The sequence below is a fragment of the Schistocerca gregaria genome, chromosome 2 (assembly GCF_023897955.1).
Source record: "Schistocerca gregaria isolate iqSchGreg1 chromosome 2, iqSchGreg1.2, whole genome shotgun sequence".
NCBI lineage: Eukaryota > Metazoa > Arthropoda > Insecta > Orthoptera > Acrididae > Schistocerca > Schistocerca gregaria.
In genome coordinates this window covers 536,237,328-536,256,316 of record NC_064921.1, presented here as the reverse complement: position 1 = coordinate 536,256,316, position 18,989 = coordinate 536,237,328, and positions in this window count along the sequence as shown.

Below are 18,989 nucleotides of genomic sequence, written 5' to 3'. Positions count from 1 at the left end.
AATCTGCTCGAATAAATACTCTTTCCTTGTTCTCTATTTCAAATGTGTATCATCTTCTCCCCGGTTCACCTGTCCTGACGTAATCAGTGTTTTCCTAGACGGTTTCCTGCAACTTGAAGGAAAAGTATTCATCCCGCATATTATCAAAATGATATTATGACAAATTACACGCGCTTAACAAACTTTCGACAATAAATGTACTGTTAATGTCAAGACACATTTACATAATAAACTACAATATTTAACAGCTGCAAGCGGAACTGAAGTAGTCTCACACGATGAACGAAGTAATCTGAGTTCTTCCACTTCCGTATACGAAAGTTCTTGAAAACTGCTTCCACATTACATCGACTTCGCTGACACTTAAAATTCAAATAAGTCCTTCTGGTAGTAAGCTCATCGTGTGTAAATAACCATTAGTCTGTGATCCGAAATCATAAAAGGGAGTGCACTATTAGACAACGCTAACGAAAACAAAGTGAGTCTGATGGATGCAAAAGCTTATTTAACAACTTCTATATTCGAGGTCTTGTGTAGTCGCCTGTAACCGATTACGTCAGCAAAATATTGACTCTGCGTAAGCAGCTCCGCTAATGGACTGTTTGATCTGTGCCACAGCCCATGCAGGAAGTCGAAAATGGGGCAACCAATCCTGAGAGCCAAAACTTGTTCTTTAACAAAGCCACTTACTTGGGTTAATACGACAGTGAAACATCGTGTGCTTTTGCGAAGAGCTCCTGTCTGAAATGCCATCATGAAAACTAAATACTTTGACAACCTTAGGCGTGTCTAGGAAAGCTATAACTACGTAGTAAAAAGAATAAGCGAAATACCTAAAACGAGATGGTCATTCAATATCCGACAGCCAGTTCATCAACAGGCACTGAAGGCAACCTCTTGTTGATGTAACCATGCTTCTTTATCTTTCGCCATCTTTACCATTGGGTTGTAGTCGATACAGTTCGCTCCACTGACAACACTTTATAATGCGGATATCTGGGCTTCTCTCTTGATTTTTACAGAATTTTTCTTTTTTGTGTTTTATGAGTCCGTAATCGCTTGATATGGGCAAGTCTTCAGATCCAGATTGTATACCGATTAGGTTCCTTTCAGATTACGCTGATACAATAGCTCCCTACTTAGCAATCATATACAAGCGATCGCTCAGCGATAGATCTGTACCTACAGATTGGAAAATTGCGCATGTCGCACTAGTGTTTAAAAAGGGTAGTAGGAGTAATCCATCGAACTACAGATCTATATCATTGACGTCGGTTTGCAATAGGGTTTTGGAGCATATATTGTATTCAAACATTATGAATCACCTCGAAGGGAACGATCTATTGATACGTAATCAGCATGGATTCAGAAAACATCGTTCTGGTGTAACGCAACGCAACCAAGCTCTGCAGATGACGAAGGACTTGGAAGGGCAGTTGAATGGAATAGACAGTGTCTTGAAAGGAGGGTATAAGATGAACATCTACAAAAGCAAAACGAGGATAATGGAATGTAGTCGGATTAAATCGGGCGATGCTTAGGGAATTAGATTAGGAAATGAGACACTTAAAGTAGTAAAGGAGTTTTGCTATTTGGGGAGCAAAATAACTGATGATAGTCGAAGTAGAGAGCATATCAAATGTAGACTGGCAATAGCAAGGAAAACGTTTCTGAAGAAGAGAAATTTATTAACATCGAGTATAGATTTAAGTGTCAGGAAGTCATTCCTGAAAGTATTTGTATGGAGTGTAGCCATGTATGGAAGTGAAACATGGACGATAACTAGTTTGGACAAGAAGAGAATAGAAGCTTTCGAAATGTGGTGCTACAGAAGAATGCTGAAGATTAAATGGGTAGATCTCATAATTAATGAGGAAGTATTGAGTAGGATTGGTGAGAAGAGAAGTTTGTGGCACAACTTGACCAGAAGAAGGGATCGGTTGGTAGGACATGTTCTGAGGCTTCAAGGGATCACCAATTTAGTATTAGAGGCAGCGTGGAGGGTAAAAATCGTAGAGGGAGACCAAGAGATGACTACACCAAGCAGATTCAGAAGGATGTAGATTGCAGTAGGTACTGGGAGATGAAGAAGTTTGCAGAAGATAGAGTAGCATGGAGAGCTGCATCAATCCAGTCTCAGGACTGAAGACCACAGCGACAACGGCCGCTATCGACAGGGGATGTCAAGTTGATTCCGTATTTCTAGACTTCTGGAAGCTTTTGACACCGTTCCTCACAAGCGACTTCTAATCAAGTTGCGGGCCTATGGGGTATCGTCTCAGTAGTACGACTGGATTCGTGATTTCCAGTCAGGAAGGTCGCAGTTCGTAGTAATAGACGGCAAATCATCGAGTAAAGCTGAAGTGATGTCAGGTGCTCCCCAGGGAAGCGTCCTGGGACCTCTGCTGTTCCTGATCTATATAAATGACCTGGGTGACAATCTGAGCAGTTCTCTTAGGTTGTTCGCAGATGATGCTGTAATTTACCGTCAAGTAAGGTCATCCTAAGACCAGTATTAGTTGCAAAGCGATTTAGAAAAGATTGCTGTATGGTGTGGCAGGTGGCAGTTGACTCTAAATAACGAAAAGTGTGAGGTGATCCACCTGAGTTCCAAATGAAATCCGTTGGAATTCGATTACTCGATAAATAGTACAATTCCCAAGGCTGTCAATTCAACTAAACTGGGTGTTAAAATTACGAACTACTTCAGTTGGAAAGACCACACAGATAATATCGTGGGGAAGGCGAGCCAAAGGTTGCGTTTCGTTGGCAGGACACTTAGAAGATGCAACAAGTCCACTAAAGAGACAGCTTACACTACACTCGTTCGTCCTCTGTTGGAATATTGCTGCGCGGTGTGGGATCCTTACCAGGTGGGATTGACGGAGTACATCGAAAGGGTGCAAAAAAGAGCAGCTCGTTTTGTATTATCTCGTAATAGGGGAGAAAGTGTGGCAAATATGATACCAGAGTTGGGATGGAATTCATTAAAGCAAAGACGTTTTTCGTCGCGGCGAGATCTATTTACGAAATTTCAGTCACCAACTTTCTCTTCCGAATGCGAAAATATTTTGTTGAGCCCAGACTACATAGGTAGGAATGATCATCAAAATAAAATAAGAGAAATCAGAGCTCGAACAGAAAGGTTTAGGTGTTCGGTTTTCCCGCGCGCTGTTCGGGAGTGGAATGGTAGAGAGATAGTATGATTGTGGTTCGATGAACCCTCTGCCAAGCACTTAAATGTGAATTGCAGAGTAATCTAATAGATGTAGATGTAGATCTAAACACATTGCCGGAAAAATTTGGTACATCTGGAAATATGACGTCGATTTTGATCCGATGACGGCCTATACCACCTGGGAGACAGTAGATGTATTGATAACGGTTTCAACGTTGTCTGGCAACAGAGAGCGTAGAGGCTTACCGAACAGAATGCCATCTGCGTCTACATTTCAGTAGGGAATGCCCACAGACAGAAGGCTCAGTGTGGCGCAAACGCGTGAAGCAAGTGGGCATCAATGCCACAGGCACGCATGCGTGCTTTCTGCAGCTGCTTTCAAAGTGATCGAATTGTGGCCCCACCGAGTAGTGGAATTGTCCGTTCTGTGAATTACCACACAAGAACATTCTCACCCCCGTGGATGAGTCTCTGGGCGTCTACGCAGCATAGATCCCCGCCAAAATCATCATAGCGTAGGGGCAGCAGTAGCAGATCGTACAGCTATCACAGCACAGGAAAGATAGATTGTGAGCCTAGACGTCTCAACAAGAACTGTGGCGAACCGGTTATTAGCAGCGGGGCTATAGGCACACAAATCTCTAGCCCGTCTTCCACTCACGCCACGGTATGGACTGGCGCCGCCAGAGAATCATTTGGAAAATGGGACGGTGCGTCGTGGTCTTCAACAGTGAACGCAGATTCCGCCTGTGCGCAAGTGATGGTCGTTTGCGCGTACGGCATAGGCCTAGTGAACGCTGTTTCGTGCAGTACTTTCGTCCAAGACACACTCGCCCTATGCGTTAAGCTATAGCTTTCATCACCTTTGGTGTTTCTGAAGGGAACGCTAACCAGCGCTCGGTGCTTGCAGACTGTTGTTATACTTAATTTTCTTTTGCCGCTCGTGCAACAGTAACGTGATGTGTTCTTCCAACAGGATAATGCTCATACACACACTGCCCGTAAAACTCAACGTGCTCCGTGTGCATCAACTTCCCTGGCCAGCACAACCTTCGGACTCGTCTCCAGTGGAGCACGTGCGGGATATGGTGGGACTAGAAGTGAGTCGCGCCACCCGTCAACCAACAACTCTTAACTTTTTCCTCAGTATCAAGTCAATCAATGTTCTTTCTCTTTGATTTATTTAAATATATGTTCATTGCACTTTCTTTCAGTTCATGATATCGTGGCTCTTTGCCACATCTACATCTCTACTGTTCGATTTTTTTCCTTACTTGTTTCCATAGAGTCCACCCTTCTCAGCTATAGCTTAAAATGCTGCTCCAAATAAATTTATTGATGAATTTCTTTTTTGTCTCTGTATTAAAGTCGTTTTTGTCAATATGGTATTCTTAGTTCTGAAGGTCTGAGGCCAACGATGCCATACGCTCATTTCATTTCATTTAACCGGACCTGCGACTTACAAATAAAGCGTCGCCCCTGTACAGGAATAACATCACTGGGATGTACAACTACAGATATGACATACGGACGATGACATATGGAAGTCTGAGTAACATTGAGTTGTCCTGAGATAGCCGTATTATAATGCTAGAGAGACATACTATGCTTTTGTGAATAATGGTTTCTGCTTGTCGTACCTGCCTATACCCAACAGGCCCGCTTGTATTTTCATCGTTCTTTGGAGCGGTCGTCACGAGTTAAGAGAGAAAAAAATAAAAAAAAAGAAATAAGAAAGGAAAAAGCAAAAAAGCGGTTAAGGCGACCGCTCGCGTAAAATTACAAAACCGGTTTCGAGTCCCGGATCGGTACAAATTGTAATAATTTTATTATACAGCTTTGGGTGTGTGATATTTGCAACTGCAAATATATTTCGTGTTAGAATTTCTTCCCGATTCCTTTGCGCATGGAGGGCCTCTATCCGTGTTGTAATTTGTCTGGTCTTGTGTCCTAAGCCCCAATGCGTGTGATTCTTCAACTTGTCTTGAAACTTGGTAACTAGGATTTAGCAGGATGATTAGAATCGTTCTTGGAGGGGCTATCAATTCAAGTTATCAGGATTCCGTGGCGGTCAGCTATGAATCAAACAAATCACTCACCATTTGTGCCACATTCCTTCGTATACGTTCAATATTCGCTGTTACTCCTATCTGATTTGAGTCCTATGTTCCTGAGAAATCTTCTAAGATATGAAGTACAGTTGATTTGCAAGCAGTCTCCTTTGCTGACTGACTTCGTTTTCCCAGTACCCTGTGAATGAACCGGAATCTGCCACTTCATTACCTACGAATGAACCTATATGATCATTACATTTCATTCTTTCTATCACATTGAATTCATATCAGGGCGTGACTGGATATTGTTCAATGTGCAACCCAGCTTATGTTTTTCTTAAATGATATTCTGAAAGCCATGGGTCAAGCGTACCAGCTGTATTTAGTATTCCTTGACTTCTGAAAAGCATTTGAGTCAGTACCATAACAGAAAAGATTAGATTAATTACTGTGACCACATAGTAACATCTAATTCCCTGACTATCCTCTTTGCTGTTCGTTTGCCGACAGGGTCGTTCATGGAGAAGATTAATTTATTCGGCCTAGAGCCGACGGCCTGGTCCTTACGTAATCCTGCTAAACGGGCTGTGGCCGGTCCTTATCTGCCTGGCCCACACTGCGATCTGTGTTTTCAACCTCCGCGGCAGAGAAATTCCTGAAAGTCCTTTCACGAAGTAGCAATTTACCAATTTACAGAAGTGCTGTTGACGAGAGCAGAAAATGGCTAATGAGAATGCCCATATTCTGCTCCTGATTGTTAAATAATTTCGCAGAGCGTTTTGGAGCTCACGAAATCAGGAATCAGCCGTCAACGCTCGTGGGGTTGAGGTGACAGGTAGTGGGCCCCCTGGGTCTGAGTTCGTGCTTTACCGCAGTTATCATACAGGAAATGTGGAGTTAGTCATCCTCCGCGATCAATGAGGTCACTTTTCCAGTCCGGAAAGCCAGCAAGGCATTCGAAAGTGCCGCGGGCGTCGAACCCTGCTGAAGCACTTTTCTGTTTTTCTCGGCAAGCCTTGCGGATTAGGAAATGTGCACATTTTCCTGTAGCCCATCTCATTCTGGTTATCTGCTAACACTCTAACACTTACTAACCATTTCTTTATGTAACACAGTAGTTGAGTTGCTCAAATACTATTTGTAATTTCCTATACAAAAATGGTCACATTTACAACTTGTCATCAAAACAATAATATCAAAGCACATAAAGAGTTAGAACCATTCATCTTATGAATGAATATTTGATTCCCAAAAAGATTACTTTATTCCATTCTCCTAACTATGTATAATAAAACTACATACGTTGGCATGTTATTATTAATAATATGTCAAGCGATTCATATCTCCTTAAAAAATCTGTTGGGACAGCAGGCTGGTAGTACCTAAAAATGTGATTTTTCTGGCGCATTAATACCGAGTGTGACCCTCACTAGTGAGTCAATACATTACACTTTACTGACACCACACTGCCTACTTACGGTACATAGTTACTATGTCAGTATTTTGTACATGGTATTCTAGAAGTTTATCCTTGTTTACAGACATGCATAAGGCAGACAATATGACACATAAACACATATCTTTTATCTTGAAGTGCAGATAACATATATAAGTCTTTATACACACACACACACACACACACACACACACACACACACACACACACACACACACACACACACACACAGTTAATAAAATTTGACGTGTGTTCCTTTCGTCGCCCGAACAACGAACGATATCTAGGTGATATTCCAATTCCACACATGAGTTGGTCAACATTTCATGAGGGATGGCTGTGATGACATCATTACCTACAAACCATAATGCTGCGATGTAGTTCACTAGCGTTTGGTAAACTTGATCGTTGACATGAACCAAAGGAACAAATCCATTGGTGTCATGTCCGATGACCGAGTAGGCCTATTGATGGAACCACCACATCCGATTCATCTTCCTGGAAATGTCGTTTCCAAATAGGCGTACCATTTTGTTTCAAAATTAAGTCCGGAATGTCCTGAATCTGTGGCACAACAAATAACTCCAACATATCAGTATAGATACTGGCTTTGATTCGCGATTCACAAAAGAAAAAAGGCACAATGATTTTGCTGCGTACAAGTTCGCACCATACGTTCAGCTTATGGCTTCCACTGACGATCTCACACTCTTGAATCCCCATATCCCGGCTCAGCGTCGGTTGACAACACCGTTCAAATGAAACGTGGCCTCACCTGAGAAAAGGATACGTTTCATACAGTCATCATCTTCCTCATTCTCTGCCAGCGTGGCAACGCCAAAATTATAACGAGCGCTGTAACCCGTTGGTTGAAAGAACTGCGCGATATAGACTTCGTAGGCACGGAAAAGCACATGTATATATAGAATGCGATGCACTGATTTCTTCGGAATCTGCAGCTCACATAAGGCTCTGTGGACTGACTTCTTTGGGACGTATGAAAGCGCCTCTCGCTGTCTGAATTGTCTACGCACTACTGTAGGTCCATGCCTGCTTGTTCTAGAGAGATCACGGACGCTTCATGTTACTTTAAATTTCTCATACCACGTCTTGGTTCTTTTAAGGGGGTTTTCTGGTCTTGAATTTTCAAAAACTCGATTTTTATTACATATTTCGACACCTTATACACTCCTGGAAATGGAAAAAGAACACATTGACACCGGTGTGTCAGACCCACCATACTTGCTCCGGACACTGCGAGAGGGCTGTACAAGCAATGATCACACGCACGGCACAGCGGACACACCAGGAACCGAGGTGTTGGCCGTCGAATGGCGCTAGCTGCGCAGCATTTGTGCACCGCCGCCGTCAGTGTCAGCCAGTTCGCCATGACATACGGAGCTCCATCGCAGTCTTTAACACTGGTAGCATGCCGCGACAGCGTGGACGTGAACCGTATGTGCAGTTGACGCACTTTGAGCGAGGGCGTATAGTGGGCATGCGGGAGGCCGGGTGGACGTACCGCCGAATCGCTCAACACGTGGGGCGTGAGGTCTCCACAGTACATCGATGTTGTCGCCAGTGGTCGGTGGAAGGTGCACGTGCCCGTCGACCTGGGACCGGACCTCAGCGACGCACGGATGCACGCCAAGACCGTAGGATCCTACGCAGTGCCGTAGGGGACCGCACCGCCACTTCCCAGCAAATTAGGGACACTGTTGCTCCTGGGGTATCGGCGAGGACCATTCGCAACCGTCTCCATGAAGCTGGGCTACGGTCCCGCACACCGTTATGCCGTCTTGCGCTCACGCCCCAACATCGTGCAGCCCGCCTCCAGTGGTGTCGCGACAGGCGTGAATGGAGGGACTAATGGAGACGTGTCGTCTTCAGCGATGAGAGTCGCTTCTGCCTTGGTGCCAATGATGGTCGTATGCGTGTTTGGCGCCGTGCAGGTGAGCGCCACAATCAGGACTGCATACGACCGAGGCACACAGGGCCAACACCCGGCATCATGGTGTGGGGAGCGATCTCCTACACTGGCCGTACACCTCTGGTGATCGTCGAGGGGACACTGAATAGTGCACGGTACATCCAAACCGTCATCGAACCCATCGTTCTACCATTCCTAGACCGGCAAGGGAACTTGCTGTTCCAACAGGACAATGCACGTCCGCATGTATCTCGTGCCACCCAACGTGCTCTAGAAGGTGTAAGTCAACTACCCTGGCCAGCAAGATCTCCGGATCTGTCCCCGATTGAGCATGTTTGGGACTGGATGAAGCGTCGTCTCACGCGGTCTGCACGTGGAGCACGAACGCTGGTCCAACTGAGGCGCCAGGTGGAAATGGCATGGCAAGCCGTTCCACAGGACTACATCCAGCATCTCTACGATCGTCTCCATGGGAGAATAGCAGCCTGCATTGCTGCGAAAGGTGGATATCCACTGTACTAGTGCCGACATTGTGCATGCTCTGTTGCCTGTGTCTATGTGCCTGTGGTTCTGTCAGTTTGATCATGTGATGTACCTGACCCCAGGAATGTGTCAATAAAGTTTCCCCTTCCTGCGACAATGAATTCACGGTGTTCTTATTTCAATTTCCAGGAGTGTATAAATCGCTGATTTAGGCACTTTCCCCAAAACACATATATTCCGGTAAAGACGTTGTCGAAACTGCAAACAATTTGGCTACAGTTATCTTCAATGACGGCTTCACGGGGCTCACACAGACAATGAATGTCATGGGCATTCATCTTGGCAACACGGCGTTCGAATTTTGCAGAAGGCGCAACCGCGGGCCACGTACGCTCAGAGCACCGCGCATCTACGACCAGTAAAGAAGCCAGATTTGCTGCCCGTGGGGACGCGGTGCAAGCAAACATTTACGAGATCGAGGAAGGTGTAATGTATGCTCTCAGCATCGCAGACTGATGGTAAGTCCCAAAAAACCGACGAAAAGCCTTTTCAAAAATCAAAATGTTCAAATTTGTGTGAAATATTATGGGACTTAACTGTTAAAGTCATCAGTCCCTAAGCTTACACACTACTTAACCTAAATTATCCTAAGGGCAAGCACACACACCCGTGCCCGAGGGAGGACTCGAACCTCCGCCGGAACCAGCCACACAGTCCATGACTGCAGCGCCTGGTCCGCTCGGCTAAACCCGCGCGGCTGAAAAAGCCTTCCCAAACTTTAAACGCGATCTCCTAAAAGTCACATTCTCGTCTTTTTTGCTGGGTATTTTGACTGTCGAAAAACTACTCGGGCGATTTTAATGCCGCTTAGCTACTTCTGTAGAAAACTGAATTGGCTATGATGAGAACCTTTAAAAGCTAAATAATTTTCAAAATATCGGTTTTTATGTACGTTTGAATGCCCAAACAAAATCGGGTTTCCTTACTTTTTTCAAATAACTGTCGTTCTGTGAAAAATTTCAGAGGTTCTGACCATAGCTACATTAACATATTGTAATAATTTTCTTGTCTGGGCTGTTTCAGAGCATCCAGTTACCTGAACCAGGTCCACCCGCCTACCGGGGCACGACGTCCATTATGTCTTCGGTGCCCTCTTGTTCAATAACCCCTTAATATTTCTGGACAATTTTTTTTTCTTTCAGGTAAAAGAGAAGAATAAAAGGATATAAGCATTGTTTGACTTATCTTTTGATTTTACCTCAAAAATGTGTTTAAAATGAGGTAAAAGTCAGACCTATAGACCAGAAAGCCCCTTAACATCTGGTGGCTGTCTGTGTTCTGCTGTCTGGTATTTCCTCGGGACTGTTTTTGGTGAGTGTCTCGTGATACTAGAGTCCACACTGGGCTTTCTCCTGGTTTGAGTACGTGTTTGCGACTGGTGTCCGATTCCGCTGTTGTTACGTCTCTGGTCCCTGAAACAGTCACACAAAAGTCTGAATGTCACATGCAATTCAAGATAAAAAGTGTTTGTCTACGTGTCGTATTTTATGCCTTGTGAATGTTTGTAGTCAGTTAAAGGCTTCTGGGACACCCGGTATTACATTTCTTTACGTTGTTAGTTGTCAGATTACTTCGTTAGCTTCGCGTACTGGTAAGTGTAGACTCAGCTGCAGCTATTTCATAATTATTTCATTTTTATGCTTATTGCCAAAACTAATATTCTAAAGAAGCGTTTTTGTGTACGTATACGAATATACCGGCCAAAGAAGATGGTAACCTGAGGAGACATACCCCTAGTACCGTTTAACACCTCCTCTAGTTTTGAAAACGGTTCCCTTCGGCGAGGAAAGCAATCCACAAGTTTCTTCATGTTTGCCATATCCAGTTAAACCCACTCATTGCTGATTTGATCCCATAGAGAGACCTAACAGTAGGGATGTTGATTGATAGGTTTCACTCACTCTTCCAGACAATCCCAGATATTTTATATTGCACTGATTTGGAGTGATTTGGTGGGCCAGTCCAGCTGCACAGTGTAACCAGAAAGGTACGCGTACCGCCCCGTGAGCACGGCTGTTACCGCCTTGAAGGATGGGAGTCGTCCGCAGGGTGATCATGATGAAGATGTAGAAGGAAAGACGCTTGTTTACCAGGAATGTTAAAATAAACATCCTCGTTCATGATAATGGTAACGTGAATGAGTGGGCTCAAGTGACGACACAGAAAACATTCCCAGAATATCACAGAATCCCCTATGGCCTGAACTACACTGTCCACTCTTTGCGGCTAGATGCCTCACTGGACCAGCGGTGCATTCAGCACATTCTATCATTTGTGAAGAGGCAAAATCGTGACTCTTTAGTCGCCAGACTACATGCCTCGAGTTAGCTACTGTCCGTTTTCTGTGTTTGGTCCATTGACGACAGCTCCACGTTCACTGTGAGCAACAACTTTTGTGAGGTCTTTGGCTTCAGGCGTCTGTGGCACGTAGTTTCCTTTGCAGTGTTCGTTCAGAAACTGGTTGAAATGGCTCTGCATGCATTGACAGTAGCAGTTCACGTGTTTGAATCCGAGTGGCATTGGGAAGGCGTAACGCTCTTCTCAGGTCCCTGTCGGTTAGGACAATTTTATCACTAAGCCGTGTGATATGGCTTCACACTGATACACAAGCGCAAATCGGCAAATTAATTCACTCTGAGCTCGTGGGTACGTGCAAAATCGATAGCTCCTTTCCACTATTCCGTCACTTGTTCAGCTCGACTCGTGCTGCTGCTCTCTTATTCCATGCAACCGACTGCGACATATACGTACTTCACTACTATGCCTTACGTCAACGGTGTAGTGTTTCATGACCGCCTGGGTACCATTTCTATAACACCTACAGCAATCCACAGCGATCATTGTGCTCTTTTACAGAAAAATACTACTTGATATAGACGCATGCAGGGCATTAATACAACACATAATAAGGTATCACTTTTTTTCACTTTTCTGTATAGAGATCAACCGAGTGTACATTTGGATGCCATATAGGACACTGGAAATACCCCACGCGGCAAGGCATTATCTTAACAGAAATTATACAAATGAAATGTAATTTAAGTAAATAGCATATACGTGCCTCCCGGTAAGGGAAGTTGCTAATATTAACTATATGCATAATAATAATAATAATAATAATAATAAACTGCTAACTGAGTACTCAGCTATGCCCAGGTATGTATTTATTCCAGTCGTCTGTTAACCCATCCCCTCCTTCCCTCTCTGTCCATCTCCTCCTCTCCCCACTCTGTGTCTGCTCATCTCCTCCTGTCCTTCTCCCTGCCCATCTGCTCCTACCGACCCTATCAATCAGCTCCTCCTCACCCCACCCCCTCTCTGACCATCTGCTACTCCTCTCTCTGTATTCATCACCTTCTTCCCGCCTTTAAGCCCATCTCTTCTTCTCCTCTCTAAGTACATCTCCTCACCCATCCTCAATCAAACTCCTCCTCGCCTCCCTTGCCGTCCATTTCCTCTTCCTCCTCTCTCTGTCAGTCTCCTCATCCCCCTCACTCTAGCCACCTCTGAACATTTCAACCTCTGCCTTTTATCTGTCCATATCTTCCTCCATCTCTTTCTGTCCGCCTCCTCCTCCCCCTGTATTTGCCAATCTCGACATTGCCCTCTTTGCCCATCTCCTCCTTTCCACCTTCTCTCTTGGTGACTACCATCAAATACCATGCTGGTGGTTCTTACCCCTGTAATATTTCTTTCCAAATGGTTCAAACGGCTCTGAGCACTATGGGACTTAACATCTGAGGTCTTCAGTCCCCTAGAACTTAGAACTACTTAAACCTAACTAACCTAAGGACATCACACACATGGATGCCCGAGGCAGGATTCGAACCTGCGACCGTAGCTGTAGCACGGTTCCAGACTGATGCGCCTAGAACCGCTCTGCCCCACCGGCCGACTATTTCTTTCCAGATAGTAACTAGTGTGTGTACCAAGTTTGGTTGCAATCGATCCAGCGGTTTAGGACGAGCTTTTTTCCTGCAACTTTGCTAAAGTAAGCACATGTCACATATATTTAACGTATGTCACACATATTTGTACAAATATTTCACCTGCATAAGCAGTGAATTTACCCTGCAGTTTCGTCCCTACGCACCTCAATGTTTATGATGTTATATCTCCTGAAAAAAGTGTCGTGCGGTAATAGAATTTTGCACGTATCTTCAGTGGTATATTTGAAAACTGCCTGAAAAAACTGTTTCCAATAGAGTTGGTAGCAAAGAAGTAATACATCAAAACGTCATGCACTAACTCTTGACGTAAGTGTCGAACAACGACATAAGTTTGCATTTGCATTCAGTGATATTTGTGAATATTGCCTGCAAAGTTTGTGGTGTTTACTGCAAGAACACCGAAATTATAGTAAACGACATATTTTTTTCCTTTCATCATTTTATGAGGGTTATCAGGGACAAAAGTTTCTTAAATGTTTGAACATTAATGTTAAGTTTGTTGCAAGTCACTAAGTACTCTCATTCTCAAATAATGGATGAAGAAAGTCTGGGAATTCACACGTAGTGAGCTACACATGTTTTTTATCCCTACCACGGGCGTTTGATACGTAGGTGGTTCTTAACCCCACAGCGATTCTTTGCAGGCAGTAAGTGATTCTTGTACCTAGTTTGGTTGAAATCGGTCCAGTGGCTTATGAGGAGATGCGGAGCGAATATGCACACACATATACATACATAAGTACATTCGTTCTTGTAATGTGTGGGGTTCGTAATATTACTAAGTAACTTTCATGTAAAAAAGAGGCCAAGTATCATAATAAAAGAAAAGGAGGCAGAAGTCTGTCTGCGGTGACAGGTGATATCAACAACAAGAATGAAAATATTTCACCAGGTATACGAATGATTATTGATGAAGTCATAAATGATCTTTGGGCTATCAGTATCTATTCCTGGTGAATCAATTACAGCAAACAGCTTTGCGAAATAAGTGCGAGGTATCTCTAAAACATCTCACATGAGGTGACGAGGGGAAACACTTCTAGGCGTGGAAGATGAAGTCGTTACCCTGCTAAAGCTAAAATTTTCTTAAACGAAATTTCTGCACATGGAAAACATGTATCCGCGAATCTTTTGCGGGTGAATACGAAAAATATAGTGGTAAATGATTGAAATATTTTACATGGACACAAGACAGGCAGCTCTCATCTGACGGATAACGGTGCCATCGCGTCTCTGAACGACAAGTGTTCCTGGCTCCTGACGCATCGGAAGAATGTGTCTCCTAATCGCCCCATCTCGCTTGCCGCTCCCCCGCAGCCCAGCCCCAGGGCGAGCGTGAATATTAACGAGAGCCCAGAAGCGCCGGCCGCAGTAGCCGCCTGCCGCCTTATCTGCGATGTACGGCGACTGCCGCCGTGTCAGCGGCTGCCACCGGCCCGTGCTACACGAGCCGCCTGCCTGGGAGCGGCCACTGGACATTCATTACCCACCGAACGCTACCCGCTGTGCGAGACTGCACGACGGACGTAGCAGGGAACACCTGAACCGCTTCTGACTGTATGTAGTCTGGACGTAGGCACTGTTAGCTGTTAGCATTTACTCGTAAGCGAGACTTGCACATTAAAGTTTCCACCTTGAAAAATGTTCATTCGAAACTACACTACAGGCCACAAAAATTGCTACACCACGAAGATGACGTGCTGCAGACGCGAAATTTAACCGACTGGAAGAATATGCTGTGATATACAAATGATTAGCCTTTCAGAGCATTCACACAAGGTTGGCGCTTGTGGCGACACCTACACCGTGCTGACATGAGGAAAGTTTCCAACCGATTTCTCATACACGAACAGCAGTTCATCGGCGTTGCCTGGTGAAACGTTGTTGTGATGCCTCGTTAAGGACGACAAATGCGTACCATCAAGTTTCCGACTTTGGTAAATGTCGGATTGTAGCCGATCGCGACTGCGGTTTATCGTATCGCGACATTGCTGCTCGCGCTGGTCGAGATCCGATGACTGTTAGCAGAATATGGAATCAGTGGGTTCTGGAGGGTCATACGGAACGCCGTGCTGGATCACAACGGCCTCGTATCACTAGCAGTCGAGATGACAGGCATCTTATCCGCATGGCGGTAACGGATCGTGCAGCCACGTCTCGATCCCGGAGTCTACAGATGGGGACGTTTGCAATACAACAACCACCTGCACGAACAGTTCGACGACGTTTGCTGCAGCATGGACTATCAGCTCGGAGACCATGGCTGCGGTTACCCTTGACGCTGCACCACAGACAGGAGCGCCTGCGATGGTGTACTCGACGACGAACCTGGATGCACGAATGGCAAAACGTCATTTTTTCGGATGAATCCAGGTTCTGTTTACAGCATCATGATGGTTTGGCGACATCGCGGTGAACGCACATTGGAAGCGTGTATTCGTCATCGCCATACTGCCGGATCACCCAGCGTGATGGTATGGGATGCCATTGGTTACACGTCTCGGTCACCTCTTGTTCGCACTGACGGCACTTTGAACAGTGGACGTTACATTTCATATGTGCTACGACCCGTGGCTCTACCCTTCATTCGATCCCTGCGAAGCCTTACATTTCAGCAGGATAGTGCACGGCCGCATGTTGCAGGTCCTGTACGGGACTCTCTGGATACAGAAAATGTTCGATTGCTGCCCTGGCCAGCACATTCTCCAGATCTCTCTCCAACTGAAAACGTCTGGCCAATGGTGGACGAGCAACTGGCTCGTCACAATACGCCAGTCACTACTCTTGATGAACTGTGGTATCGTGTTGAAGCTGTATGGGCAGCTGTACCTGTACACGCCATCCAAGCTCTGTTTGACTCAATGCCCAGGCGTATCAAGGCCGTTATTACGGCCAGAGGTGGTTGTTCTGGGTACTGATTTCTCAGGATCTATGCACGCAAATTGCGTGAAAATGAAATCACGTGTCAGTTCTAGTATAATATATTTGTCCAATGAGTACCCGTTTATCATCTGCATTTCTTCTTGGTGTAGCAATTTTAATGGCCAGTAGTGTAATTATTATTACAACCTCCTGAGTGATCCACATCTACAGCTACATGATTACTCTGAGATTAACACTTACATGGTTCGCTAAGGGTCAACAGAACAATTTTCGCACTATTTTCTCTTTTGCTTCAGTCACGAGTAGCATGTGGTGAAAAACGAACATCTACATTTATCCGTGACAGATCTGATTATTCCTATTTTTTTGCGATGGTCATTTCTCCGTATCTAGGTGGGGGTCAACAAATGATTTGCCGCACGGTGGAGAATGTTCCGAAATGGTCTTCAAAAGATCTCGCGGCACCTAAATGCGCCTTTGCTTTTATTTTAGTAATTTCCACAACAACTCGATTATCACGCGCCCGCTGTTTAGTGAGTGTACAAAACGAGCTGTTCTTGCAAGTACACTGAATGAAGAAAATCGCAACACCCAGAAGTAACTGTATATTTGGTGGACACGTTTCTACATCTGAAAGACGATGTATTCAGATTTCGCGTCGGTCGGATAAGAATGTCGCTAGTGACGATACAAATCAAGTTTGCTTTAAATAGACGCTGTAATGGCCTTGAGCCCTAAGTTTCCTTTGAGAATGGGTGTGGTGAGCTGATGTTGATTAAGAACGCCTTTAAGGCGACAAAGACGCCATTATTAAAACCTCATTGAGTTTGTCGTGTAATTTGGCTCCTTCTGAGATCTGCAGAAAGATTTGCACGAATTTAGCTACTGTACATGATTACTGGCAACGGTGGTCAAGAGAATGCACTGACGCTACATGACCGGGCACCATACGACCACGTGGCACTACCGAGAAGTAAGACCATCGTGTACGGCACATGACTGGTCCATCTTACCGAACCTGCAGCAGCACTCTGAGCAGTATTTAGCATCACAGTGTCACAGTGACACAACAAAATTTTACAATCGGTTCCTTTAAGGACAGCGCCGAGCCAGACGCCCTGTAACGACCATTCCGCTGACCCCAAACCATCACCATTTGGGACTTCAGTGGTGTCAAGCGAGAGCTCTTTGGAGAGCAAGGTAGAGTTATGTTGTGTTTCCTGTTGAAAGCTGGTTCTGCCTCGGTGCCTGTGACGGCCGTGTGTTGGTTACAATGAGGACAGTTGAAGGCCTTCATCCAACCTGTCTGCATACTACACACACACTAGACCTACACCTTGAGTTTTGGTCTGGGGTGCAATTTTCTACAACAGCAGAAGGATTTTCGTGTTTATCCCACGGACTCTGACTGCAAATTTGCACGTCACTGTCGTGATCGACCTGTTGTGTAGCTTTTGGGTCAAATGGCTCTGAGCACTATGGGACTTAACTTCTGAGGTCATCAGTCTCCTAGAACTTAGAACTACTCAAACCTAACTAAGCTAAGGACATCAGACGCATCCATGCCCGAGGCAGGATTCGAACCTGCGACCGTAGTGGTCGCGCAGTTCCAGACTTCGGCCACTTCGGCCGGCACTTCACATTTACCATGGCTTATCTCGTGCTTACATTAACCTTTGACCTTGCAATGTTAATCATTAAATATGTTATCTAGACAAATGAATGTATTCCTGAAATTTCATTACTTTACATTAATTATTTTTAATATTGTAAATTTTTTAATGTTGCGATTTTTTCCGTCAGTATATTTCGAACATATCTGGTAAGAATCCCATACATCGCAATAGTACTCCTGAAGATGAAAGACAAGTGTAGTGTCGGAAATCTCTTTAGTAGGTTTTCTGCTCCTACTAAGTATTCTGCCCATAGAACACAACGTTTGTTCCGCTTTCCTCGCAACATTCTGTGTCTGCTCCCTCAAATTTATATCGTCCGTTATTTTAATCCCTAGTTAGAGGGAAGAGTCTAGTCGAGAGTCTTTAAATCTGAGTGATATGCCGTGCTCAGTTAGTCGCAGTGAACGGCGAATGACGACAGTACACACCACGACGATATCTGATGCTGGTAAGTCCCTACTTTTTTCATCACCAATTTTTCAAGTGGTGTACCCACTTTTCCTCTCTTTATACTTGCCACATCCGATGACCTCTATAACTCTTCCTCAATATTCTAAACTGCAAGTGTGTCCCCGTACCTCCTTCGGTTACGGGTTTTCGTGAGACTTCTCTCCTATTATTTTCCAATACATGTTTGTTCTACTCCTTTGACGTTCTCAGTATCTGCGCTATTTGTCCATTTAATCATTGATATTCTACGTAAAACCACATATCGAATCCTTCAGTTTCTCCGATTTCCACGTATCCTTTCCGTACAGTGAGCTGACAAAAGCCATTCGATACCTCATAACATCGCGTTGCTCCTCCTTTTGCCCAGCGTAGGCCAGCAGCTCAACGTGACATGGACTCAACAAGTCGCTGGAAGGCTGGAAGTCCCCTGCAGAAATATTGAGCCATGCTGCGTCTATAGCCGTCAATAGTTGCGAAATCCAGTGCACGAACTGACCTCTGGATTGTCCCATAAATGTTCGACGAGATTCATGTCGGGCGAATTGGGTGCCCAAATCATCAGCTCGAACTGTCCAGAATGTTCTCAAAACCAATCGTGAACTTTGTGGCCGGTGACATGGTTCATTGCCATCCATAAAAATTCAGTCTATCTTTGGGAACATGAAGTCCACAGATAAGTACGGAAGGGCTTCCAAGTAGCCAAACATAACTATATCTAGTAAATGATTCGTTCAGTGGGATCAGAGGATCCAGTCCATTCCTTGTCAACGCAGCCCACACCATTAGGGAGCCACGACCAACTTGAACAGTGCCCTGTTAGTTACATGGGTCCATGGCTTCGTGCGGTCTGCAACATGCTCGAATTCTAT